This window comes from Puma concolor, chromosome C1 (genome assembly GCF_028749965.1).
Source record: "Puma concolor isolate L17-30 chromosome C1, mPumCon1.1.hap2, whole genome shotgun sequence".
Lineage (NCBI taxonomy): Eukaryota > Metazoa > Chordata > Mammalia > Carnivora > Felidae > Puma > Puma concolor.
The window spans coordinates 3,723,541-3,750,253 of NC_141674.1; the positions used below are offsets into that span (position 1 = coordinate 3,723,541).

A 26,713-nucleotide genomic window follows, 5' to 3' on the forward strand; every position below is an offset into this window, starting at 1 on the left:
GCACAGGCCCCCCCCCTCCCCCGTGCAAGACTGGGGCTCACAGCAGGAGGAAGCTCGCTAGCTGGTCCGGGCTGTGGCTCGAGCAGCATTTCCTCTTGGCTCTTAAGATCCTTGAGATCTGGCAGGGCTCAGAGTGTCTGTGGCAGATGGGGAGACTGTATGGAGAATCAGTGTCTGTCCCTTGGGTTTTGAAATGAAGTCACAGCCTCTTCAGCAAACAACGATTTCCTTTAGAGACAACTGCGTCTAAGTTGCTATTAGACGGAACAGAGACTACTTCTAGGCAGGCACAGATCCCTACAGAGTGCCCAGGGACCCAGTGTCACCGGATGGGATCCCACCCCCTGGGCCATGTCAAGCAGCAGCCCCATCTAAGGCGCATACAAAAGACCAAGGCCAGCAGGTCCTGAAAACCCAAGATATCGCGTCAGGAGGCAACTCGCAGCTTCTCCAATGGTGCGGCCACCTCTCCTTCCGCCCACCCAGGGGTCTCCCCGCGACCAGCCGACTAAGGAAGGAAAAGCCTAGTCTGCAGCCTCTGCACAAAACGCCGGCACCGACCAAAAGCAGATGTCGCTGTGCCAAGGCTCGCCCCCGGGAGGGTCCTAAAGTGGGTTGGCAAAGGGAAATCTTCCCTGTGGGCAGAACCCCGGCAGCACAGCTGATTTTCCCCCGGGTCCCAGAAAGAGAAATGAGAGCACACAGGCCCAGTGAATGTGGGAACGTCTAAAGGTTTGGCCGAGGGGTTACACTTGGGAAGAGAAAGGGTGGAGGAGTGTGGGGGCTGGGCCTCTCAGAACGAGCCCCGGCCCCCGCTGCAGGGGAGGCTGTCAAGAATCAGGTGGACCAGCCGACCCATTCCGCAGATGCCAGTGAGCCTCTGTCCCCGGCCACCCCCATGTGAGCTCAGCGGGCTCCCGGACACAGAGACGTGGAGGCAAGGATGGGGATTATGGGAAATGTCAACGGCCCGCTCTCCGCTCCCAAGGCAACTCCACCACCACCCTCCCAAGTGCAGCAGAAGTGTCAGCTGAGCCCCGACGGGAGCACACACCCTGGGAACCAGGCTCTTTCCATCAAAGATGGGAAAGCCAGTTGGCCTCCCTGAAACAGACACTTATCTGGAATACAGATTTGTTTTCCCCGCTCACCGTGCTTCTGCAAATCTATAGACCTGCCGACTGCCTTCCGTGCCACCTCACACAGCATGGCTCCTGACAAAGGAACCTGCCACACACACACACACACACACACAAAAGGAGGCGATGGTGTGGCATGTGGAATGCACCGGTCTTACCCTGCACCTGTCACCCAGAAACATGGCATTCCAGAGTAATGGCATGAGATAGGGGACCTTCCAAAGACTCAGTCATGGTGCTGGATAGAAGCCGGTGACGACACATCAGGGTGAGCGCCATCTTGTGGGATGCGGGGTGAACTCTGAGCCGGCAAGTACCCTGCAACACTCCCCCAGGGAAACACTGGGTGTAGGCACCCGATGACTGTTTGTTTCGTGTCTGCACAACTCCAGGCTCTGCCAGTTTAGAGGCCTTGGTGCCCTAGGGAAGACCTAACTGGAGGACACAGCAATGCATCCGATGAAGAAAAAGGACCCCTTGGCCATCTGGGGCTCATCGTGCCACTGGATCAAGAGACAACGTTGTCCGGGAAACTGATCCTGAAACTCAAGGCTGCTCACCTCAATGGAGGTAGAGGGAGTGTTCTAGATGCCACACGATTTGGGGGAGCTGCTTCCTGTTACTGGAGTGTCTTGTGATGGGGTTGATCGAGTCTACAGGAGCCCCACCGTGGTGGGACCACCAGGAGCTCAGAGCCAGCAGGGATAGAGCTGTGAGCCAGCCTCCGGGTTGGGAGCCCAGCCCTGCAGAGGCGCTCACTGAGGATCAAAGAACAGGGAACAGCAGTGGAAGGAAAAGTTACGAACACCGACGAGATGGCTGACGGGCCAGTTGCATACAGAGAAGGTGTCTTGGGTTTCCTTTTTCCCTCTCTTTGCCCTACTACTTCAAATTGGGTGGGTGGTCAGTGGCCGATTTTAGAATTTGGTGGAACTTGGGTCCTCCTTTCGGGGAAGGATGTGGACAGTTGACTTTTATGACGGACGTCTGCATTCCATCACGCGGGAGCAGCTGGTCGCTCATGTTGTTTGCTCTGGAGTTGGCATTTGGGAAGGAGTAGGGTCAGGGGATCTTGGCTGCAGAGGGTAGACCATGAGATGCCTGAGGCCCGCCTGCTGGTGTCTGTTTCGGCCTCCTCAGGGCTGTCTTATTCTGCAGAGGCTGGGGGGGAGGGGGGGGTAAAACTACCTCTCCCAGAATCCCCTGCGGCCCACCCCCAGGTGTGGTCTAGGCTCTACCGTCAGTGGAATGCGCTCCCACAAGGCGGGCGCGTGGACCCGAGCTCTGGGGAAGGGTGCAGGGATGTGCTCCGCTGGTGGGGCTCAGAGCAGGGGCCTCTGGGTGCCAGAGCCTGCAGTAGTATCAGGGGGCCCCAGTTTAATGGAAACAACTTCCTGATCATACCTCAGAGCTCACACTGGAATCTGTTTCTTTAGCGCCCCACTCCCCGCCCCAACAGTTTAAGAAGCCATGTAGTACTCCATAATAAACCTCTTTCCGCGACACTCCTGGGGTAAAATTCCTTCTCTGTGAGTGGACCCCACAAATCTCTGGGATCTTCCCACACTAGTGTGCTGCTCAGAATTGAGAGGTGGGGGCGCCCAGGTGGCTCAGTCGGTTAAGCGTCTGACTTCGGCTCAGGTCATGGTCTCGCAGTTTGTGAATTCGAGCCCCGTATCGGGCTCTGTGCTGACTGCTCGGAGCCTGGAGCCTGCTTCAGATTCTGTGTGTGTGTCTCTCTCTGCCCCTCCCCGGCTCACCCTCTGTCTCTCTCTGTCTCTCAGCAATAAATAAACAGAAGGAGAAGAAGAAGAAGAAGAAGAAGAAGAAGAAGAAGAAGAAGAGGAGGAAGAAGAAATTGAGAGTTTGAGTTAATTGAGGGGTGATGATAGATTTAGGGTCCTGAGAAAGAAAAGGCACGTGTGGATTTAGATATTTAATTCTTGTTTCCCTACTTAGGGTTCCTTCCTTTGGGCTCCCTACGAATATTGTAATGGCAAATTATCAGCTTAGAAAAGACACGGACACTAGGTTCTAACAAAGAAATCTTTGAGTCCTTGATGTACAGGCTCTTTGGGCATCAGATTCACAAACCAGATCAAAGGTTAAATTGAGAAGCAAATAAGTGGTCTTCTCTACTCCTCCTCCCCCACCTGTCACCTCCCAGCACCCACCACAGGTGCCACAGGATCCGCCTCCCTGAACCAGGCCTCATCTACACTTGGCCACTGCCACTGTCCTCTGAAGTCCTGCCCAGAGGATGGCCAGGGCTGGGCAGGAGCCCAAGTCCCAGAGAACGAAGAGAAGGAAAACACCAGCGCTCGTGGGCCATGACAGAAACTATTCTGACATCTTTCGAAACACAGAGGATGGTTTCCTCGATGCCTAGAGGCTTTTCCTCCAAATGACAGTGATTTTCTTCAGACAGGGATCCTGGCTGAATTAAAGACCTTCTCAGTTGGATAGAAACACAACTTAAACTTGCTCAACCATCCCAGGGGACCTTTTTGGCTCGTGTCACTGACAATTCCAGGACGTGTCCGAAACAGCTGACGCCTCGCATTGGAATGACATCATCGGGACTCAGTTTCCCTCCGTATTGCTCACTTCTGCCCTCCCCACCGGTTTCGCTCCCAGGCAGGCCTGCTCCTGAATCTAGCCCGTGACGATGTAAGCCTGCATTCAGCTGGGTTCAAGATCAGGATAAAGAGGTTTTCTCTTTGCGAACAATTCTAGCAAGAGTGCCGGGATTAAAGCTCCTTGAGTCAAGGGGAGTCATGCATTCCGTTATTCTGAGAGCCCAAAGCCCAAAGGAAAAGTCCAACCGATTAGGTCTGGATGCCATCTTTACTCCTAGAACAGGGTCACGAAGCAGAGAGGGGGCGTCTGGTCCGTACGACCCCCCACACGCAGAGTAGAGAAAGGTATTCTCCCCGCCGAAAGAAAAAATAAATGGAGGGAGGGGAGTAAATGCCAGACGAGCAGAACAACAGATGTGCCGCCTCTGGCTGGCCGGAGTGGACCAGCTCTCCTTCAGAAGGGACAGCAGGAAGCCAGAACTCCACACAAAGTGGCGGCAGGCCGGTCAGTGCAGGGCAAGCATCCCAAAGAACAAGCTAGTCTGGGTAGCCTCTGAGAGGAGGACGGCGACTCTGCAGGGCAGGACACATCCAAGACCTCTCCAGCACGTGGTGCCCGCTCTGTGAGCAGGGCCAGAGGAAACAGTCCAGTGCCTACAAGAACAGACAACTCTACAAAGCTCCGCTGCTCGAAGTGAACGCTGCAGAGGCCACTCAACAGGGAAAATGGCATCAAATAAAACGTTCCCCAGAAGGAAGACCAACAGATCACCTTCTTCTTCCCAGGCAAAGATGTCCTTCTTGACCTGCTCCTGGACGGGTCTCCTTTTGGCTTCTCTTCCCAAGAGTGGGGCCGGCCGGGCACTCAGCCACCGCCCCCCCTCCAGTCCGTCCTCTTCAGGGAGCTTGAGTGCAAAGGCCCAGGCACAGGGCCCGGCGCAGGGTGACACAGGCCACGGAAGGCGGGGGGAAGTGGGGGTCTGCTCAGCACCCGATGTCGGAGGCTGGAGGCATGGCTCGCTTCTCCAGAGTTCCCACAAGAAGACCCTTGGGGTGAGAGAAATGCAGTAGAAACGCATAGGTCAGGCTGCTTGCTGAAAGAACTCCTTTTGCAAATTAGTTTGTGCTGTGAGAAGTCACCCCTATCAGTCTCTGTGAAAAGGATTCGTTTCCCAAGTGGGGCTCCCTTTACTATAAAAAATCATCGTTGCCAAGTAATATCATCTTTTGTTGGTCACACCAGGGGCTTTTATGCCATCTGAAGCTCAGAGAGATCCTGATAGAGGGTGGCCGTGCTGGTGGCAGTGGTAGGGATGTGGACGGTTAGGGTGACAGGGTTGTGCTGGGCGGCAGTGGCTGGGGAGGTGGTGATGGTGGTGACGATTGTGGTGGTGGTGGCCGGGGTAGTAGTGATATGGTAGCAATGGCGGGTGATGGGGAGAGTGATGTCAAGAGCGTGGTGATGGTGGTGACGATGATGGTGCGGGCAGTGACGCGGGGGACAGCTCGCAATGGCGACCATGAGGCGACTTCCACTTTGCTGATAACGAATGTGACTTGAGACTCTTCAAGCTCACAATGTTTTGTCCAAAAGAGATGAAGTTTATTAGCTATGCTCCGGCCCAAACAGCAACTACCCAGGTAGGGCTGTTTCAGTAATGTTTAAACGATCAGGTACCTCATTTCACTTTAGCCGTGCATTTCACGAACTTCCTGGATACCTGAAATGCGCAGGACCCGTGTTTGGTCCTTCCGGAAGCTCACTCTTGGAACCCAGCTGCCACGCTGTGTGTGTGTCTGCTTCCACGCCTGGAGGGATTGCGAGAGGGCAGAGAATTTTAGCCTGATTTTCCTGGATGTCAGAAACTCCTTGAATGTCCTGAAAGTGTTGGCAAAAGTGGGTGTTAAGTGCATTTCTGGGAGAGGGGGCCACATTTATTAGTTATCTAAGACAGCGTTAACAAATCGTCTGAATTTAACAGCTATGAACACTTATTATGTCACAGTTTCTGTGGGTCAGCAATCTGGGAGTGGCTTAGCTGAGTGGTTCTGGCTCAGAATCTCTCTCGAGGCTGCAGTGGGGCTGTCGGCTGGGGCAGCAGCATCCGAAGGCCGGCCTGGGGCTGGGCTGAGAGCGGCCAAGCTGGCTCACTCACACGGCTGTTAGCAGATCTCCGTTCTCACCGGCTTCTGGCAGGAGACCTGGTCTTATACAATCTGGATCCACTTGAGTAGGGACTGCACGAGTGTCCTCGCGGCATGGCAACTGGCTTTTCCCAGAGTGATCCAAGAGAGAGCGAGGCAGAAGCCAGATGATTTCTGTGACCCGGCCTCAAAAGTCACCGTCTATCACGCCTTCAGTATGTTACATTACAGTCTGCAGAGGCTAGCTCTAGGTAGTGTGGGCGGGGACCGCACGGGGGTGTGGATATCAGAGAAGGCCAACTCAGGGGCTGGCTCCCGTTGCTTTCGTCAGTCTCAAAAAGGCCCTGACACCTCAAAAGGGTGTCCTTCAAATCTTGAGTTCCAGGGGTCTGTTGCTACCAAGGACCCCCTCTGCTTCCTTCAGAAATGGAACCAACAGGAAAAGTGACAGTGGCTAGAAATGGGAGCGTACATTCTCTCCTGACCTGTCCCATCTCCAGCAGGTGACTAAGAACAGGGTGGAAGAGGGACGAGGAAATGTCGGTCTTATTCTCCCATCTCTCCCGTCAGCCCCCTCACTGCCCCAGAGCAAGTCACCCACACACCTTCCACTCATCCCGGCACGTCCCAGAAAAGTCAACGGCCCTCTCTCCCGTCAGAGCATCTCTGCGGTTTCAAGACAGGCTTCAAGGCAAAGATGTAGGGATGTCTATATGCAGCTCCCTGAGAGGAGGGCCGTAAGCTCCATAGTGACAAGCATGGCCTTGGAGGTGGTAGGTCTGACTTCTGACAGCGGGCCCAATGTCACTGGCGATATGTATAGGGCAAGTGCCTCAACCTCCATGAGTCACCTTGTGTCCTCTCAAGGTCGTTGGGGATCATTTTAATAAGAAAAATGAATTGTTATTACATGCCCAGCCCCTTCCCAAGTCCCTGACGTGTTCCACCTCCTCTGACCCCTGGCATCAGCCCCATTTTACAAGAGGGTAGAATGAGGAGAGGCAGGTTACGCTCAAGGCCACCACGTTTGCAAATGGCAGAGCCAGAAATGAAACCAAGAAGTCTGATTCCAGAACCTGAGTCATTCATTCATCACCAAATGAGCCCCGAGGCTGTGATAAAGACGGTAATGGTGCTGCTGCTGCTAATGATGTGGTGGGTAGGGATGCAAACGTGATGGTGATGATGGTGATGATGGTGATGATGGTGATGATGGTGATGATGGTGATGGTGATGATGGTGATGATGGTGATGATGGTGATGATGGTGATGGTGATGCAAACGTGGTAGCCTGGGGAAGAACCTGCCTGATAGTGATGACGATGATAGTGGTGATGATGGTGGTGATGATGGTGAGGATGGTGATGATGATGATGGCTGGTGATGCAAACATGATAGCTGATGCTGATGCTGATGATGATGATGTTGAAGAGGGTGATGATCATGATGGTGATGATGGTGACGATGGTGATGGTGATGATGGTGATGATGGTGATGCAAACATGGTAGCCTGAGGCAGGACCTGCCTGATAGTGATTATCATGATGGTGGTTGTGGTGATGATGATGGTGGTGGTGATGATGATGGTAAAGATGGTGATGGTGATTATGGTGATGATGCTGATGATGGTGATGCAAACATGATAGCTGATGCTGCTGCTGATGATGATGATGATGATGATGTTGAAGAGGGTGATGATCATGATGGTGATGATGGTGATGATGCTGATGCTGCTGCTGCTGATGATGATGTTGAAGAGGGTGATGATCATGATGGTGATGATGGGGATGATGGGGATGATGGGGATGATGGGGATGATGGTGATGATGGTGATGGTGATGATGGGGATGAAAACGTGGTAGCCTGGGGAAGAACCTGCCCAACAGTGATGATGATGGTGATATGGTGGTGATGATGGTGATCATGGTGATCATGATGTTGATGTTGGGGATGACCGTGATGATGGCGGTGGTGGTGATGATAATGGCGATGATGATGATGTGATGGTGATGCAAACTTGGTGGCCTGGGGCAGAACCTGGCTGATCGTGATGATGACAGTGGTGGTAAGGGTGTTAATGAAGCAGGGGAAAAGACAAGGTCCCAAGACAGGGGTGGGCTCTTAGGCCAAGATGACCAGAAGTTAGAGGAAATGTTAGGCAGGAGACCAAGGTAACGGGTAAAATTAGGAAACTTAACAAGGGGAACAGAAACCCAAGGCAGAAAAGAAATGAATCGTGTTCAACTCTTCCACTTCCCAGATGACCAGACCAAAGCCTAGAAAGAAAACCGACTGGTCCAAGGTTACTAGTCTGCATCAGTGATCAGGCCCAAGCCCCATATCCTAGCTCCTAGTGAGGAGTTAATCACCCAGCCTTTCCACAAAGAGCTGAGTGCCAACACGGTACCGGGTCATGGGTGGGCTTCTATTCATATTTGTTGAATTCCCACTGACTTACAAAAGTTCCCAGCATGCACCAGAAATCTGGAAGATGCCAGGCATGCAGCCAGCAGAGTACCCAGTCTTGCTTCTAGGGAAGACTGAGGGGTCCTCTAGGGCCCCAGAAAGATCCTGGCAAGAGGCAGAATACCCCAACAGAGCTTTTCTGACAACCACAGGTACCGTCTCAGGAATGGGGAGTGAATGTCAGGCCACCCAGAGCTGGGCTAGGCCAACCATCAAACCATAGCTGCTGACCTGATCCGCTGCCCTCCCCACCCATCAGCTGCTGACTGCAGACCCCCTTTCCAGCTACGGAGAGGTCTTAAGCTATCCCCAGGGTGCCAGGAAGCCAGCACAAGGAAGACCGTAGGCTGCAGAAAAGCCAGGAGGCTGGGGGGTGGTCAAGGCCGGCGACGCTGGCTCCCTAGCCAGGGCCGCCCAGCTGCTCCTTCCCTGCCCCTGTCCTGGTCTCCAGGCCCTCCCCTGTCCACTGTCCAGCCACCGTCCTCTCTGCCACCGAGGAAGTCCAGAGACCTCAACAAAACTCAGTGGTGGACTCAGGCCAGGAAACCTGCAGGGCTGTCTGTTAAAGAGAGGACTTACTGCCCAACCGGCTGCCCTAGCCTCCCCCCCTCCCTCACTGGCCCCGGCCCAGGAGCCTGCAGAGCTGGCTGGCCCGCTGCCTGGTGTGAGCCAACAGCGCCACCATCAGATGCCAGCTGGGAAATCCTCCCTCCCCCTCCACCAAGACCCACCCTTTGAACAGAGGCTCAGCACCAACAGCTTGCCTGTGCCTCGGGAACCAGAGCCGTGATGGAGTGAGGGCCTTCCTGTCCAAGTGTGTGTGGAGAGCTACTGGGGAGCCTGAAAGATCACATCCGTCCTCTCCCTCAGCGGTTCTCGGGCTGGGGCGACCATGCTGGGGCTGAGGATAACAAGCCAGGCCATCTCCAGGCACCGCAGGCCCAGCAGAGACGAAGGCGGACAGACACCGGCCTGCGGGCAATGACAGTAAAAAGAATCAGGAACGTTGCCTGGGCTGCCGGCTTGATATTAGGGATCCTCCCTGGACACCCACATCCGAGGCAGCCACGGTCTTGTTCCCTGGGCCCACAAGAGGGATTGAGGCTCGGAGGTGTCAAGGGCGCTCCTGGCATCATCCCAGAGCTGGCAAAGCCACACGGGGGCGGAGGGGAAGCTCTCACAAGGTTGCTCTGCCACCTGGACCCCAGTCACGAGGGACGTCTGGATTGGCAGCTGCTGCTCAGAGAGAAGGAAGATTTTAATATCTCCCCCTGCTTTGGCCTTCAGATGTGCCCTGGGGTCATTCCCGGTGACCCCAGGGTGCCCAGAGAAGATCAGGGGTGCATGCACCTGTCAGGACCAAGCTAGTCTCACACAGGCCCTTCCAGGGAATAACCCTGGATGAATCCATTTTGAGGTAACATGTGGCTAAGCCCCGCCCAAGATGACCAAATCCTAGGTTTTCCCAGAGGTGACGGTAAGAGGGCCTGGTAAAGTGGCAACCAGCACAGGGTCTAGCACGTGGAAACACCCAACGTGACCACGCTGCACGATGGGTCCCTCTAGTCCCAAAGAGGGCTGCCTCGGGCTCCCCTGGGGCTTCGCAGAGGCGAACGGAAATCCTACAGGCCCACACAGAGGCAAATGCCACAACACAGCACAATGAGAGTTCGTGGCTCAGGCGACGCCGGGGATCCTGAGTCACTGGACTGCAGAACGACCACCTTAATCGGCTGTGGTAGAATTTGGAATTCCCTGAGTAATAGAACCATGTTTTACTCTTCATGATGAGCCCCTTTCAACCCTACACGAGTTTACCCTAATGAGGTGACTCTTGGTGGACCTCTAGGAGCTTCTGGGTGGGGGCCGGTTGCCAGGGAAACCAACCCAGGGATTAGAGGGTTGGAATTTACACCCCACCCCCTGACCTTTGGGTTCAATCACCAGCGACCAATGATCTAATCAAGCATGGCTTCATCGTGGAATCTCCATAACAACCCTAAATGATGAGGTTTGGCAAGCTTCCAAGGTGGGGAGCCCGTGCAGGTGTGGGGAAGGTGGTGTCCACACCCCCCACCCCACCTCGCCCTATGCGTCTCTCCCATCTGACTGTTCTGAGCTGTATCCTTCAGGACAAACCAGTAAACCCACGTAAAGCACTTTCCTCGGTGTTGTGACCTCTTCAAGCAAATTATCGAACCTGAAGAGGGGGTCGTGGGAACCCCCAGTTTATAGCCAGTTGGTCAGAAGTACAGGTGGTCTGGGCCGTGTGACTGGCCTCTGGAAGAGGGGGCAGTCTGTGGGACTGACCTCTTACACTGTGGGGTCTAATTCCAGGTAAGTCCGCGTCAGAATTGAACAGAATCCTTGGACACCCGGCTGGGGCCGGAGAATCAGACGGATTGCTTCAGAATGCTGACATGGCCGGTAGGCAAGCCCGATTCGGAGTCCCCTGACCCACTGACAGCTCCCTCCAGGTGGCACCCATGTCGCCCAGGGTTCGGGACGGCCGTGTCGGAAATTCAGTTTCAAACGCGTTTGCCAGTGTCCCACGGGAACATCCCCGTGGGGGCACCAGGGAGGATGGGCCTGAGGTTTGAGGGCTTTCCCGCTGGGTCTCCCCTGCCCTCGGCTCCGCCGCACGAGGGAAACACCGGGCTTAGCAAGGACCACTTCTGAGCCCAGGGGAGGCGGGCATCACCCCATATGTCTGCTCGTTTCAGCTCAAACACAGCCCTCCTCCTGCGTCGTTACCCACCCCGAAGTTCCTCCCCCAACACACACACTGAGCAAGTGAAACCCGGAGCCTGGGCAGCACCCCAACCTTGTCCCTCCGCCTCCCGGCTCCTGCCTGGGCTGCGGTGGATGGTGTGTGATGTCTGAATGGGCCGACGACATTGCTTTTTCCCCCAGATCACAGACTCGATCCACAATCCAGCCAGACCTGTCAGAAACCAACAGCTGGGGCCGGTGCAGAGAGAAGGGGTGTCCCCATACCATGCCCCAAGTCCACATCCAGACCAGGATGACAGAGGTAGCCTCAGGTACAAGAGGACAGGAAGAAGGTCTCAACATCCTTGCACAACCACCATTTTGTTAACATGACAAAGATTCTGTCTTTGACCAAATTCTACAGGCTCCTCTGAGCCCTTTACTTTTTTTTTTTTTTAATTTTTTTTAATGTTTATTTGAGAGAGAGAGAGAGACAGAGAGAGAGCAAGGAAGGGAGAAAGAGGAAGACACAGAATCCAAAGCAGCCTCCAGGCTCTGAGCTGTCAACACAGAGCCCAATGCAGGGCTCGAACTCACAACCCATAAGATCATGACCTGAGCCGAAGTCGGACGCTTAACAGACTGAGCCACCCGGGCGACCCTCCTCTGAGCCCTTTTCAACCAGGCCTTGATTTTGACTTTCCATGTTCACCTCCCCACCGTCTGAGTACGAATCCTGCTGGGTCAGTCTAGCAGGAATCCCCTACCCTCTATATCTGACAGGGTCCCTCATCGCCCACCATCCCCAGGGGGTGTCTGATCACCCGGGTGTAGCCCGCATCTCCCTCACTCCTGCTGTTTCCTCCTGGTGATTTTCCATCCACTGCCCCCACCCTTCTCGGTGGCTAAAAATCCCCACGTGCCCATTTTGTGCTCTGAATTGAGCCCCACCTCTCCCCCACCGCAAAACCCCACCGAACCTATCGCGGTAGCCCGCCCCCGGAGCAAAGCCTGCCTTACTTTGTTCTTTAACTAGTGTCACTGCGTAATTTTTTTTAACCAAACCTTTGGGAACGTAGAATGCCTGAAGGCACGCCAAGCCGCAACTTGGCACGGAGAACCCCAAGTTTAGAAGCGAATGCCCGCTCCTTCCTGCCAACACTTAGCTGTTTGCTTTCTCCCAAGCAGCCCAGCCCCGAGTCCCACTCGGCGTGGGCATCACAAAGCTGCGTCTCAGGCTGTGAGCTCACGACGATGGGGCTGGGGACGAGGGGGAGGGATGTGGAGGCAGGACGCACACGGCACTCACCGAGTGGGGACAAGATCTTTGGTCTGCGGTGTCCCCGATGTCCAGGGCCCAGAGTGGCACCTGGCACAGAAGAGGCATTCAGACATCACTCAGTGATTGAAGGGAACAGACAAGTCTCCCTGGGGACACGGCTTCCGAAACACGCAGGTGCACAGTGGTGCAGGAACGGTCAGCTCCCAGAGGAGAAGAGGTGCACACGCCGGCTGGGTGCTATGGCGTGACCTCTGGCCGTCTGCGGCAAGGAAAGGCCTCCGCGGGAACTGGCTACTTACAATTCCCCGCCAGGCCAGGGAGAACGCCCCCACTCTGTCTTCTCGGAAAACTAGTGGCCCCCCAGGCCCGAGCTGTGAAGGGCCAGCTGGCCTGCCCAGATGGAGTCCCCGACCGTGTGCATGACAGCCCTCCCTCCAGGAGACAGACGCGGGAGCCTCCGCAAGAACGGGAGGGTTCCCACAGTGACACAACGCCCCTGGAAAGGCAGCCTGGCTCCGCCCTGGGGCCCCTACCGTGGGGTCCTGGACACTCAGCTCCATTTCCAACCCCAGGCACTGGCCAGGCTCTGGGGAGCCACCGAGGACGTCACTGTCCCCGAGGGCACTGGCAAGCCCTTGTCCCCTCGGCAGCCGAGCCGAGCTGAGCCATTTGCTCAGATTCCCTGACTGCCAGGCGAGGCGGCAGGGCCTCAGGGAGCTCTGAGAGCCGGGTCTGTGCCCAGCGGGGGCGGGATGTCCCCGACTGGTGCAGCCTCACCCTTCTGCCAGACCTGTCCCCGTCAGCTTCCAGGGGGCTGGATCAGGCCCTGGCCTCAAGCGGGGGCGGGAAAGGGAAGCAGAGCCCAGGGGAGGGGGAGCCAAGCACGGGGTCGCGGCCCTGGCCCTTGAGTCCCTGAGGCTCACGTGTGGGGTTTCCTCCCCCAAAGCCTCAGCAAGATCCTCTTCACACACATGCCTTCTGCCCACTCCAATACCCCTTACTGGAGCTTACCCCAGCTCCAGCATGCCCGCGGCCTCCCGCCCTGCAACACCTCCCCAAAACTTTCTTATTTCATTTTATTTATATTCAAGTAAGTTAACATACAGCGTAGTCTTGGCTTCAGGAGTAGAACCCAGTGATTCATCTCTTACATATGACACCCAGTGCTCATCCCAGCAAGTGCCCTCCTTAATGCCCATCACCCAGGGCGCCTGGGTGGCTCAGTCGGTTAAGCCTCCGACTTCGGCTCAGGTCACGATCTCACGGTCCATGAGCTCGAGCCCCGCGTCAGGCTCTGTGCTGACAGCTCCGAGCCTGGAGCCCGCTTCGGATTCTGTGTCTCCCTCTCTCTCTGCCCCTCCACCGCTCACGCTCGTCTCCCTCTCTCAAAAATACATAAAAATTTTTTGAAAATTGCCCACCACCCATCTAGCCCATCCCCCCACCACCTCCCCTCCAGCAACCCTGAGTTTGTTCTCTGTATTTAAGAGTCTCTTATGGTTTGCCTCCCTGTTTCTTTTTTTTTTTTTTTTTTTTTTTTCAACGTTTTTTATTTATTTTTGGGACAGAGAGAGACAGAGCATGAACGGGGGAGGGGCAGAGAGAGAGAGGGAGACACAGAATCGGAAGCAGGCTCCAGGCTCCGAGCCATCAGCCCAGAGCCCGACGCGGGGCTCGAACTCACAGACCGCGAGATCGTGACCTGGCTGAAGTCGGACGCTTAACCGACTGCGCCACCCAGGCGCCCCTGCCTCCCTGTTTCTATCTTAGTTTCCCTTCCCTTCCCCTGTGTTCATCAGCTGAGTTTCTCAGATTCCACACAAGTGAAAGCATAGGATATCTGCCTTTCTCTGACCGACTTATCGAGACAATATGGTCCTGGCACAAGAACAGACAGTCAGATCAATGGAACAGAATAGAGAACCCAGAAACGGACCCACAAGTGTACGGCCAACTAATCTTCGACAAAGCAGGAAAGAACACCCAATGGAAAAAAAAGACAGTCTCTTGAGAAAGCGTTGCTGGGGAAAGTGAACAGTGACAGGCAGAAGAATGAAACTGGGACGCTTTCTTCCACCGTCCGCAACGATAAATTCAAGATGGATGAAAGACCTAAATGTGAGACAGGAAACCATCGGAATCCTACAGGAGAAAACAGGCACCAAACACATTTTTAAGCCAAGCCTCTGCTTTACTCCTGGGAGCAAGGAGAGCTGTTCCTCTGCTTAGCCCCTTCCTGTCGAGCCCCTTTCTGGAAGGATCTGCCCCACTCCTTCCCCCCACCCACTTAGGAGAGGATCTCTAACCGGCCCCCTCTTCTCCCCGCAGGCAGCTGAGCAGATCCCGAGATGCAGTATTGATAAGCCCCTTGTTGCTGTGGGTTCAGACAGATGCACCCAGCCAGGCTGTCTGTCAGTGAGAGCCAGCTTCCAGCCCCCACATCCAGCCCCCACATCCCGCATCCCAACTGAGAGCTTGGCCCAGGGAAGCCAGGTTCCTCTTTGAGCCTTGTTTGATGTCTCATTTCTTTCCCTGGGCTTGCAGCCTGCCTGGGGCCCAGAAAGCCAAGTCTGGGCCCCCACCTTTCAGCACGAGGGCAGAAAACAGGCTAAAACCACACAGAAAATCAATTCGCTTTCGGAACCAGAGAGGACAGCTCTGTCCTCCCCACCCCTGCAGAAGTCCTGGGGGAGCCTCGCAGCCCTCTCCTCCCTCCTCAGCCTGCCCCTGCCATCAGACCCCAGGTTCCCTGGGACTTGACTGCAGCAGGGCCAGCGGGACAAGGTGAGGGAAGGGGTGAGGGCAGCGGTAGCCCAGGCTGTGAGAGATGCGAGTCTGTTGTCAATCAGCCCCGTGTGGGGTTGTCGTCACGGCAGCCCAGCTAGGCAGGGGCATGGGAGTGGCGGAGGGCAGTTCTCCGTTCCGATTAGCGTGCCCTATCTACAGGACCTTTTTCCAGAGTGTGTCTGTCCTCATTCTGAGCACTTACATATTCTTTCCTCTACAAAATGAGTGTGGCCAGAATAGTCCAGGTTTAGAAGGAATTCTTTCAATGCCCTTACTTAGCAAATAAGTTAGAAATTCCAAACTGACTCTCTGGCATGTTTCTAAGTTATTTTTATTGACCCATGACATCCAAAAGTTAGCAGTTCAGGTGGTGAAACATCTCCCCCCACCCCGCCCCGAGAATGGCCCACCCAGGAGCCCCTCAGCGGCCTAGCCGTGGCGTCTGCCTGGCTACCAAGCTTAATCACTGGCTTCCAAAGAGCCAGTTAGTTGAGCAGGACCAGGCTGCTGCCATCAATTCTGTCCTAAGTGGTCACACAAGGCAGTGGCTGGGTAGCACAGGGGGAAGCCACGGTTGTAATTTCCATGAGCTGAGCTCATGCGTGTTAGAGAATTAAAAATAAAATTAGAAAAATTCTCTTCAGAAGCAAGCCAGAGTCAAGCCCACCCCATTACATTTCATTAAGTCTGGACCACTGATGTGTCTCTGCGGACACATGGACACGGGTGGCCAGGTAGGACACAGCCAGGGGGGACATTTACCAGAGGCTCTGAGCCCTGCGCAGAGGCACTGGGGACAGAGAGCTCACCGAGGCGACTCCAGCGTGGATGATTCCAGAGACTCCCAGTCCCGTCCATCCTGGGGAGGTAGGGGGCGAACATCCTGCCCGTGAGTTCATCTCACAGTCGCCAGAAGCTGATTTTCCTCCTGCTGGGGAGGGGACAGTAGGAGAATGACAAGCGGGAGTGATGTGCACAGTGTCGCTACCGGGGACAACCCCATCAGCCAGCCCGGACAGCACAAAGATCACACTGGCTCCCTCCACGTGGGTGCCCGTGGGAGACCCTGGCTTCCCCCCAGTCAAGCTGGCTGGTCCCTGCATTCTGGGGCGGGGGGATGTGTCCGGGGGTCCAGTCTGCCTGTGAAGAGACGGGGACGCTCCAGGCCTCTGGGGCCGCTGCCCTGCACTCTCTCCACTGAATTTTATTCTGGGGGCCACGGCCCGAGAGACCCCAGCCAGGACCCCTTGTAGCCAAGGTCGAGCAAGGCCGGGGCCACCAGGCTCAGGCCCAGCATCCTGGCCTCTCCCTCCCAGAAAAACCAGGCCTCTCCCCGGCCCAGCTGGGGTCCCCGCCCCACACCCCTGCACGGTTTCTCTCAACAGACAGAATTCACACACGTAAAACTCACCCTTTTAAGGTGGTTTTCAGCACATTCACAACGGGGTACAATATCACCTGTACCTAGTTCCGGAACACTTAATCCTCAAAAAGGCCTTGGCAGTGCTCCCCACTTCCCCCAAATTCTAGGCAACAACTAATCTGCTTTCTGTCTCTGGATTTGCCTATTCTGGACATTTACGTGGAGGGAATCAGGTGCTACGTGGCCTTGTGGGTCTGGCTTCTCTCACTCGGCACCACGTTTTCAAGACTCTTCCGTGCTGTAGCTCATGTGAGCGCCTTGTCTGTCTTTCCACGGGACGGAAGGGCCACCTTGCTGTACCCGCTGATGAATGAGGCAGCTCCCGGACATGGTCCCCATCAGGCTGCACCTCTGATGGCACGGAAGTTCACGGTTTAGTCGAAGCTGATGTCGTGAGGACAGACTACCAGGCTCGCCCGGGATCCTGGAGGCAAGACAGGCGGGCGGCCCCTCGTAGGTATGGGGCGCCTCCCGCACAGAGAGGCTGGGGTTTCAGGCAGGACAGTGCTGGGCCTGGCCGGAAGGGGGTCCGGACCGAGATGCCAGCCACCAGAAAGGCCTTCACGCCTGGACTGTGCCTCCTCACCCCCGACACCAGTGACATCAGCAGACCGGCGCTCACTGCCCACCACCGTGAGTGACACCGACCCTGCTCCCCAGGTCCCCATGCTGCGAGACGGCAGGAAATGACCACGGGCAGCACCCAGAGGGGCCAAGCTGGCTCCTGCCGATCCACTCGCTTGTTGCCTCACTTTCTGGCAGATGAGAGGGCCGGGTCTCGGGAGCTCAGGACCCCGAGGCCAGGAGTCTGTATGTAGTGAGCCGTCTGGCCCAGGATCCCGGGCACAGGCGGGGCTGCTGAAGGGAGACGCGCTTCCCAGGAGAGTCGCCTTGCTTCCTCCTGTGCGCGAGATTCACGGCCAGCAGCGGCTGCAAATCCAGGCTCCATTCTGATGCTCATTAAGTGCCATATGTATTTATGAAGAAAAGGCCTCGCTAATTAAGGCTGTCACATCATCGCTTTATGGATCTCACCCAGGCTGAGTACAGCCGGGCCTTAATTACCTGCTAAGGTGGCTGAACTTTCACAGGAAGCCGACTGCACTGAACAGCACCCCCTCCCCTCCGGCTCCCCCAGGTAACAAACCCCTGACGCCAAGACTCGGGCCAACACAGCACCCAGAGCGCGTCCTCTCCCTGCTCCAGACTCCAGCCCCACCCCCGCCCAGCTGCGGTCGGTAGAGTGGGGGTCCTTACACCCCACCCCCTGCCCGGCGGACGGTGGGGCTCAAGCACTCTGGGCCCCACCCTCTCCGATTCAGGACACACCCAGTCCCCCAGCGCCTGCCTGTGCTGGACAGTGAGCCCAAGGGTGGGCGGACCCCGCTGTGTTCTCCCCACCCCCGCCCGTCTGCCTCAAATGCTCTTTCCTACCCACCCACACACCATTCTCCCCTCTTAAATCTCAGCACAGGCTTTTTTCCCTCTGGAAAGACCCCTGCCAGCCCCAGGCCTGAAGCCGGGTGAGCAGCCCCTCTCTCTGGGTTCCCCCAGCCCCATGGTCACCTTGAGAGCCACACGCCCACGTCCAGGAAGCATCTCTCCTACTGCTCTGTCCCCTCAGCCGCAAGCACAGAGCATCCCGGGGGCGCCGGAAGTTTCCCCTGAGTGGTCCTGGCCAAAGCCAGCACTGTAGGTCATGCTGTCCCACCAGATTCCCCGTGGCGAGGGTTCTCAAAGCCCTGCTCCCTCAGTCACCCAGCACAGCTGCATCTTCCAAGAGTTTGTTCACCAGGTGGCTGGCCTCAGAGCTCAAAGATCTTCCAAAAACCCAATCTTGACCCTCATGCTGGGGTCGGAGCGGGGGGTCACCACACAAGATCCTTGGGGGCGCACCGGATTACAGTTCAAAGTCCCGCCTCCGTCACTGCAGGGGACATCACTGCATGCCCTTTGGGGTGTGGCTTTGCAGTACCTCCTGGGAGGGTGAGCCTGGCGGGCCTGGCCACGGGGCCTGCTTTGGCCGACAGAACGTGAGCGGGTGTGAGCGAGCCAGGCTCTCACCCACCTGGCGCTCTGCCCCCCCCGCCTTGCTTCTGCTACCCGTGAGAACGGGCCCCGGGAGGCTGCTGGTCCCAGCACGAGATTCACGCAGGGCCAAGCTGACCCTGCCTGACCTGAAGCCCAAAGTGGAGCCGCCACTGTGACCAGAGAACCATGAGCAAAGAAGAAATGCTCTGCTGGAAGCCACTGAGCTCGGGAGATGTTTGTTTCGCAGCATTATTACCGCCCGGAGCTGCCTCATGTGCCTCCTACGCCCACCACGCTCTGAACCAACTGGGATAAAGGAAGCATCAGGCCGGTGCTCCTGAGAAGAGAGGGCAGCGGGGACAGGCTGAGCTGCACGGGCCCGCAGCTCCTCCCAAACGCTCCCATCAGGGGTTCACGACACCCGCCTGGGGGAGCCCTGCCCCCACCCCCACCCCAGGGGAGTGAGAGGGAGGACTGGCTAGGGAGTTTGCAGGGCCCTGTGCAGACTGAAAGCCTGGAACCCCTTGCGGAACAATTATTCCACATTTCAAAACAGCAACAGAGCATTAAACCGAGTGCAGAGCCCCCCCTAAGCAGAGAGCCCCCCCTAAGCAGGGAGCCCCGTGCGACTGGATAGTCACACACCCACAGAGCCATCTGTGACGGGGAAGAAATGTCCCCGCCTCCACACACGTCCAGCCTGGGCCTGACAATGACTGGCTGACTTTCTCCCTGCACAGAGGGGGTCTCAGAACCACAGGCTCTCAGAGGCTGACGAGCTCAGGGTTTAGCCTCTCGCTGACCTGGGTTCAAGTGCCTGGGCTTGGGGGAGAAGGAGCTATTCCTGTCGCCCCGGCAGGTGCACATCCTCAAAGGCGGGGAGGGGGGGCATTAAACTTTCCCACACCAGGCAGCTAACGTCTCCTGCAGGTGCTGGGGACCCAGCTCAGCTCCTCCCTCTACCTGGAAAGGGTGACTGGAGTCAGACAGCTGTGCCACCCCCCCGCAGCTCCAGCCCCCACACCCTGGAGAAAGCTGATCAGAATCTCAGAAGTGCCCAGGCCCCTGGCCAAGCCGACAAATCCAAAGACCCAGCGGGATAAATCTTTTCCAGTCTCCTCAGTACCGCAGCCCCGGCACCTGCCGCTTCCTCAGCTGTTGCGCACGGGGCGTCTTAAAGATACCTGTGAGCGAGCACCTGGAAACGGCAGTCTCCGATCGCGTTTAATCTCCACACGACCCCAGAGCCTGCCAGGGTAACTCTGATGCCCGCACACGCCTCCGTGTTCCCAGGGGAACCTAACGGGCCCTGCAGCTTGAAATGGTGCCCTGGAGCCACCCCCGGACATTTCTGGCTCGTGGCAGCTAAGGAGAGACCAGGGCTCATTCACAATCCTTAAGAAATGTTATTATTCTGGGAAAATTATTCAATGGCTCCACTTTAATAACCCTGTGTAGGGCCCTTGATGTACTGTGGTCTTAACAGAATTCTTTTCAGAAATACTAGCTGTCACTTTCCATCCACAGAGCTACAGAGGCACCCGGCATTGGTCCTGACGGGGGTGCCCACTTCTCGGCTGACATTCCTCCCCGCAGGGCATCATCTCCCCGAGCCTAGGGAGGGTTTGGGGTGCAGACAGGAAGAGCAGTGAGCGGCTCCTAACAGCACCCCAGGCAGACCAGGGCCACCCTCTGCCTGACACTTGGGGAACCCAGGGCTCACCTCCATCAGCACAGTGACCTCAGGGACTGTAAGTGAGCAGCGATGACTGGGCTGTGTTCCAGGGATACAGAAATAGAACGGAGTGTCTGGGGCAGACGGACGTCACCCAGCACATCAGAGATCCCTGAGACACAGCTGTTGAATGAATGAGTGAATGAACAAATGAACGAATGAACAAACGAACGAACGAACCGATCAACTCACACAGCCTCCCGGCAGAGTCATAAATACCACCTGATGCCCTGCCGGCCCACACGCCCGGGGAGATTGGCAGGCGCTGGGAGCTCCCCACCCTCCCATCTGCCCCCCGCATCCTAAAGCCTACAGTCGTCTCTGCCTAGAGGCCCCCAGCCTAGGACACCTGCAGCAGCGACCTCCTGGCTGAAGACCAGGCCCTGCCCGGGGCCCAGAGCGGGTCAGGGAGAGGCTCCGGGTGAGGTAGCCCCTCCCTGGGGACCGGGGCCCCTCTCTCCAGTCTGTCCCAGGCCCCCCTCGGGGCCGACACTTCAGATCTCTTCCAGACCACGCTGCTTCTGGAAATAAACTGTTTCCAGCAATGTCTGTTTCCAAATCCTCATTGATTTTTGTCTCTGTTTTCTCAGCGTCCTCTCACAACGGGTCATTGCAGGTGACGGATGGGAACTCACCCTGCATTAACCCGCCTCCTCAAAGCTCTGGCCTGCCGGGGTGTGCGAAGGCCTCTCCCCTTCCTACCCCGGGGGTGGGGGGAGCCTGGGAAGCACAGCTGGTATTCTGGGAGGCCCAGCTGACCCATCTGTCCTGTCCCCACTCCCCACTGCAACAGGTTGCAGGGGCAGTTCGGCCTCCCCTCCTGCGTGGCACCTGCCACCTCCCGGCACTGCCCTGCCTGGCCAGCCTCTCCTTCTCTTGTGCTGGACACAGCACCAAACACATGTCCTCAGAGCCCCTGTGAGCAGGCACTGCTATTGTCCCACCTTACAGGTGAGAAAGTCAAGGCTCAGACAGGTGAGGGGTGGGCACTGAGGGGACAGAGACCTGCCTAGTGACGAAGATGCTACTATTGTCCGGGAAGGGCTCATCAGGGCTTGCTGACCTGGAAGCTGGGGCTCAGAGGTTGGCCAGTCCCCTGGGCCGGGGTGAGGAGGGGACATTCAAGTGCAGTGGCCAGGGTCGCCCGCCCCCTCCCTGCTCCACACTGGGGACCTTTCAGACCAGTAGGGCAGGCTGCTTCTCCTCTGCCTCCGAGGGACCTGCTCTACGCACTGGCCGTGGGGACAGCAGGGAGCGGGGCCACCCTGACCCAGGCAGGCAGGCGTGAGCATCTTCCCCAAGACCAGATCCACACACTGGTAATAACTCTAAAGAGAGAGGGGAGTGTCCCTGGGCCACACGTCCCAGACAGTGGCAGCCACATCAGCTTGGAGCTATCGGGACACAATGAGGGGGCTTCGAGCTGGAACCAGTGAGTGTCAGGAGGCCTCGGAGGCCCGGCACCTCCTCGTGCGTGGGAAGTGAGCAGACATGCCAGCCAGTGCAAGACGGAGGGGGGACCCAGCAGGGCCTCCCCAGGACACAGAGAGACTGGCTGGTCACCTCCCTCCTGGACCCTGGGGCCTGGCTCCACACAGAAAGCTCTGCCCTGGGTGCGGGGAGCAGGCAGGCCCCGAGGCTGAGGGGACGGAGCCTCTCTGAGCCTCAGTTTTCCACATCTGGTTCATACGGAAGGTTCCTACACGTTCTTGGCCACCCACCGCCAAGCGCAGCCACGCGAGAGGACAGAGCGGGTTGGCAACACAGTGGACGTCCCCGAGTCCGGGCCTCTTGGGGCACAGCCAAGCGTGACCGTCGGCGGAGAGCGGGGACCAGGAGTGGGGGACGGGGCGGCTGGAGGGAGACAGGCCCCTTCCTACCAGTGGGCACCACACGCATCCAGACCCCCAGTGAGGCCCAAAGCTGCCATGGAGGAGGCTCAGAGGCAGGACCGGGGTAAGGGCCAGGCTGACCCAGCAGGGACCGCATCCTGCCAGCAGCACCTGAAGCAGAGACAGGGGGTGGCGGGCTGCAAGGTCCAGAGCACCAGCACCTGGTGACGTCAACGGGGCACTCCCTCCCCTCCCACGCCTTCCGGTCGCTGGCGCCGTGCGTCCCGTTGTAACCCAGCGCCGGGGGAAGGACCCAGGACGTGGACGTGGGTGGGTGGCCTAGGCTTCTGACAAGGCACCTAGGCCACTGAGCCTCAGTTTCCCAGCCCGTTAAGTACGGTTCCCTGGGGGGGGGGGGGGGGGGAGGGGTCCCTGAAGCCCAGACAGCGAGTCCAGAGAGAAGGCGTGGAGGGAAGCCGGGCTCTGTGATCTGTCAGTCGATGAGTGAACGAGGCCAGGGGTTTGGAGGGGTTTGGTGTTGGCCACTATTCCGGAAGCAGAGCAGCCGGACCAGGACACGAGGAGGCTGTCAGGGGGCCTTTGCGACAAAGTGGCAGCGTGTCCACTGTTTGTTCTGTGGGATCCACCGGTCACAGTCCTACCGGGATGCAGGGGGCTCTCAGAGGGCGGCGCCCAGGAGGGCAGCTGTGGGCAGGCCTTCCCTGCCGTCCCCCATGCCTGCTCCCTTGGGACACAGACTGGCAGGACACAGACCTGCTCCAAGACGCCCCAAAGGGGGCACCTAGCCAGGACGCGCAGGTGGGCTCACACACAGCCCAGGGGGCCAACCAGGAAAAGCACCCACGGCCCTGACGCGTCAGATCCCCTAAAGCACCTGAGGCCACAGACCTGACCTTCCTCCGGTGAAGGTGAATGTCTGACCCTGGCCTCACCTATGCAAGTACCCTCACCGCACAGGGAGGACGGAGGACCCCACCTCAAAGGGAGGACAGGGGACCCCACCTCAAAGAGAGGACGGGGGACCCCGCCTCAAAAGGAGGATGGGGGATCCCGCCTCAAAGGGAGGACGGGGGACCCCGCCTCAAAGGGAGGATGGGGGACCCCACCTCAAAGGGAGGACAGAGGACCCCACCTGACAGCAAGGACTGAGCATGCCCAGAGAGGCCCCCAAAGGAGGGTCTGCTGAGCAGACATATGGGCAGGGTTGGTCCGTGGTCCTCGCACCTCCAGAGGGAAGCCAAGGGGTGAGGGAAAGTGTGGATGACGTGGGAGGGAGTTCAGAGACTTCGGGCCTGAGACAGCGTTGCCGTCCTCCCCACTGACGGGTGTACAAGGGAGGCCCTGGGACTAGGTTTGGGTTTCCTAGGGTCTTGCTGCCCGCCGGGGCCATGAGCTGGCGGGCCATGTGTAAGCAAGCAGAGCAGCCAGGAGGCGGTGTCTGGCCGGGCCCAGGAGGGAGAGAGGAGGAAGCGCAGATCCAGGCCTCCTCTCCCTGCACGTCTGAACGTCAGCACGAAAGGAGGCTCTTCCTTCTCTCTTCCCTTAAATGTGGTCAGAACCCTGGTCCTGGAGACCCTCCCTCCCAGGGAGGAGCGTGTCGCTCCAGCACGCGGTTATCTCACGGTTGAAGTCTGGCAGAGAAATGTCAGAAATCCTTGAGGCACAGATGAGCTTGGGACGGCTGACAAACGGGGACAGACAAGTGGAGGCTGCTCCTGCCAGGGCCGCCTCTGCGGGGAGGACGGCCACGCCGGGGCTTCTCCCCACGCACCAAAGTGCCCCCTGCCCGTGGGCCACTCCTCAGATCCACACCACCCCTCCCCCCACCCAGGGACCAGAAATCTGGACCCCCCGGGCCGTGTGGGCCCCAGAACTCCTTCCGTGTTCGTGTCCCGGGGCTGCCACAACCGACTACCACGGGGTCAGTGGCCCTGGAACAAGGCACTTTCACTCTCCCACCGCCCTGGAGGCCACAAGTCCCAATGGCAGGTGTGTGGGGGCGGGGCTGCTTCCTTCCAGAGGCTCTGACGGAGAATGGGTCCCAGGCCTCCGTCCTAGATTCTGGTGCCTTCCGGCAATCCTTGGTGTCCTTGGCCAGTCCCTCCTCCCTCTCCTGTCTCTCTGTGAAGCTCTCTGTGCACATGCCTGAAAATATCACCGATGCCACTACGCTCAGACTGCTGGGGGTCAGACCAACAACTGTACCTCGACCGCGTACAGGAGGAGGTAGGAAAGGTTGTTAAGGGAAACGTAATGGTTGTTTTCGCCAACCTCTTAGAACCTGAAGCAACAATTTTAAAAGGCGCCTTAATTTATTTCTAAATCGAGACAAACATAGCATTAAATCATTATCAGACACGAGAAAAGCAAAGCAGCTAATCTGGCTTTCATTTGACTCCATTTAGTTAAAAGTGGCTTTCAACAGGAGTGGGAGGAGGAGGGGCAGGAGGGAAGGAATATAATAATACCCAAAAAATGCCCTTGATGGAAATGATAAGGTTCTCACGTGAAGAAAGCCGCCCGCAAGGCTTTCTCATGCAAATGCCCCGCTGCCTGGGAAGCCAGCTGCACCCTGGGACCGGAAACCACACAGAGAGTCCCAGTGCCAGTCCTCGTCTAGGGCAGAAGGCTCTGGGTTCACGAAGGAGGGGAGAAGGCCCACCCTTCACAGCCTGGACCGCACAGCAAACCAGACCTGGAGCCCCGGCCCCAGCAGAAGAGCCTGAGTGGCCAGATCAAGGCCACGGTGCTAACCTTTATCTGACACTGGAATTCTGTCATAAGAGAAATCTCTGTTCTTTGTGAGAAAAGACGAAGGAAGGAAGGAAGGAAGAAAGGAAGGAAGGAAGGAAGGAAGGAAGGAAGGAAGGAAGGAAGGAAGGAAGGGGAGGGAGGAAAAGGCTCAGAACAGCGTCAAGTTTCGAGAAGCATGAGCCCCACCTTGTGCCCAATGCTCACTTCCTGGAGGGGCTCCAGGTCCCCACCTGTACCCAGGAGAGGGCTCTGTCCCCCACAGGGACTAGAGGCCACGGTCCCACTGGGGAAGGGGCAGGGAAGAGGAAAAGAACGGCTGGGTGTAGACAACCTGCTTTTCTGATGTAACCAAGCGCAGCTGCACCCTCCTTGCCAGCCGAGCCCAGCACCCCAGCCCTGTATGCACCGAGGCCGCGGGCAGCCTGTCCGTGCAGATGGCACACGCCCTCGGGTGGACGCTGGGCCAGGTCACTGGGTTAGAGCAGGTCACTAATTCGGCCCCAGGTGCCGGTGCCAGGGCAGGGCGTCTGTCCACCCCCTCCCTGCAGCCCAAAGGCCCGTGAGCCGGCCCAGACCCTCGACTCCTGGCTCCTCCTTTTCATCCCGTATTTTGCTCCTCAGGCCTCAGCCTCCTTTCTGAACTAGAAAACCCCGGGGTGTCTGGGGGGGCTCAGTGGGATGAGCATCAACTCTCAGTTTCAGCTCAGGTACGATCTCGAGGTCTGTGAGATCGAGCCCCGTGTGTCGGGCTCTGTGCTGACAGCGCAGAGCCTGCTTGGGATTTTCTCTCCCTCTCTCTCTGCCCCTACCCTGCTCTTTCTTTCTGTCTCTCAAAACAAAAGCCCTGTCACCGCGTTTCCCCTTCACAGACTCTGTGGCTAACTAACCATGTAGGATGTGCCATTTTTTATCGTCTGGGCCCCAGGAGGAGTTCCTGACCTGGGGCAGGGACCATGTCTGTCTCGAAGCACCACAGACCCCTGCCCCTGCACGGTGCCCAGCATAGACGGGTGCCCATGAGTCCAAGTTGGGGGAAGGGAGGGAGGGAAGAAGGAAGGAAGGGAGGGAGAGAGGGAGGGAGGGAGGGAGGGAGGGAGGGAGGGAGGGAGGGAGGGAGGGAGGAAAGAAGGAAGGAAGGAAGGAAGGAAGGAAGGAAGGAAGGAAGGAAGGAAGGAAGGAAGGAAGGAAGGGACGGAGGGAGGGAGGGAGGGGCGAATAAGTGACGGAATTCTCCGACCTGTCCTTCATGAACCCAGGTCAGCTCTGGCTGATTGCATCCGTCTTGCCAAAGGCCCTGGGGCGCTCCTGGGGTACCAGTGAATGAGCCGCCTACAGGCCAACCCGGGCAAGCCCAGGAGGGGCACCCACCAGCCACTGCCTGCCACCAGGGGCGGCACCGTCTTCCTGCCTCCACACGGCAGGGGCACAGCTGGGCAGAGGCGTGCCCCCTGCACTAGGCACACCGGTGTGGTGTGACGGCACACTTCAGAGCACTGCCAAGACAACTTGGCCAGGTTTCCACAGCCTCCTACCTGGGCACCCAGCACAGAAGGGCCCCAAATGACCCCTTTCAGTCTTGGTCTTATAGCCTACACGTGGGGTAAGCAAGGTCCATGACCCCACCGTTGCACAAGGACAAAATGGACTCGAGGTCGATCCGCCTCTCTGGGAAGAGCAGTAGTCCTGTGACTTCCCGGCTCTTGGAAGCATCTGGAAGCGAGAGGAGACGGAGGCGAAAGGGTCCAGCGCCCCCCCTCCCCCACGGGCGACCCCTCCTCACCCTGTCTCGCCAGGACAGCGAGCGGGC

At 57.6% G+C, this 26,713-nt stretch overlaps 1 long non-coding RNA gene across 1 annotated transcript; it reads right to left on the minus strand.

Annotated features, from left to right (window-relative positions):
- Positions 1-3,167: 3,167 nt before the first annotated feature.
- Positions 3,168-7,033, minus strand: LOC147577735 (uncharacterized). The gene is made up of 2 exons (XR_015254402.1): positions 5,397-7,033; positions 3,168-4,765 (listed from the first exon to the last, which is right to left on the minus strand). It is a non-coding gene; the product is annotated as an uncharacterized LOC147577735 (long non-coding RNA).
- Positions 7,034-26,713: the final 19,680 nt, after the last annotated feature.